This window comes from Salvelinus sp. IW2-2015, linkage group LG9 (assembly GCF_002910315.2).
Source record: "Salvelinus sp. IW2-2015 linkage group LG9, ASM291031v2, whole genome shotgun sequence".
Lineage (NCBI taxonomy): Eukaryota > Metazoa > Chordata > Actinopteri > Salmoniformes > Salmonidae > Salvelinus > Salvelinus sp. IW2-2015.
In genome coordinates, this window is record NC_036849.1 from 3215193 (window position 1) to 3216067 (window position 875).

Here is an 875-nt window from a genome sequence, read left to right on the forward strand (position 1 = left end):
AAGAAAAGGCATCGGAAGCAGGGGTAACAACCAAAAATAGGGAAAATCGCAGGAAAGAGGGAGGTGTTTTGTATCATGTAACATTTTTCACAGATTCTTTTTTTTTTTGCATCCATTTACAGTTCGTTTGTTCTCACGTTTCGAAATGATTTCCTTGACAATATTGTCTTTTGCTATCAATACTTTTGGGTTTATGTTTGGCTTTCATTCTTTTTGTTTGCGATACTAACAATTTTGTTCTCGACTTCAGAAGTTTTGCTTAATATTAAAGGCACAAAAGTAACTCACTCACTAGAGGATTCCACTATTTAATAACACTATGACTCTAGTATGACATTATGACACTATGACTCTAGTAAAGGTGTTTAAAGCAGAAATCCTTCATTGAAACATTGACAAAGTGTTTTCCCCACCACGGTTTCAGTAAAAAGCTGAAGGCTGGGGCTAGAGAAATGCAACCACTCTCAAATCCATAGACTTCGCTATGGATGCAAGGACTGTAGTTTTAATTATGTTTTAAGGCTATACAGTGGTTGTTTACATTTACTTTGCTTACAAACATTGGAGTAAAACAAACGTATATTTGGGGTTCTGTTGGGGTACGACAGTTGAACTAAGCTCAGAAGCATTTATACGTTATGTTCTTCAAGAATCAACGGGTTGTCACGTTCACTGTCTTCAAACTCCCTGTCGTAAATGAGCCAAGGCGCAGCGTGCATGTCATTCCACATCTTTAATTGAAGTGAAACCTTCACAAATAAAAACAGGTAAACAGAATCCGAACGTGACACAACCGTGGCGCACACAAACACTCACAGAAAATATATAATTACCCACAAACACAGGTGGGGAAAAAGGATGCCTAAGTATGATTC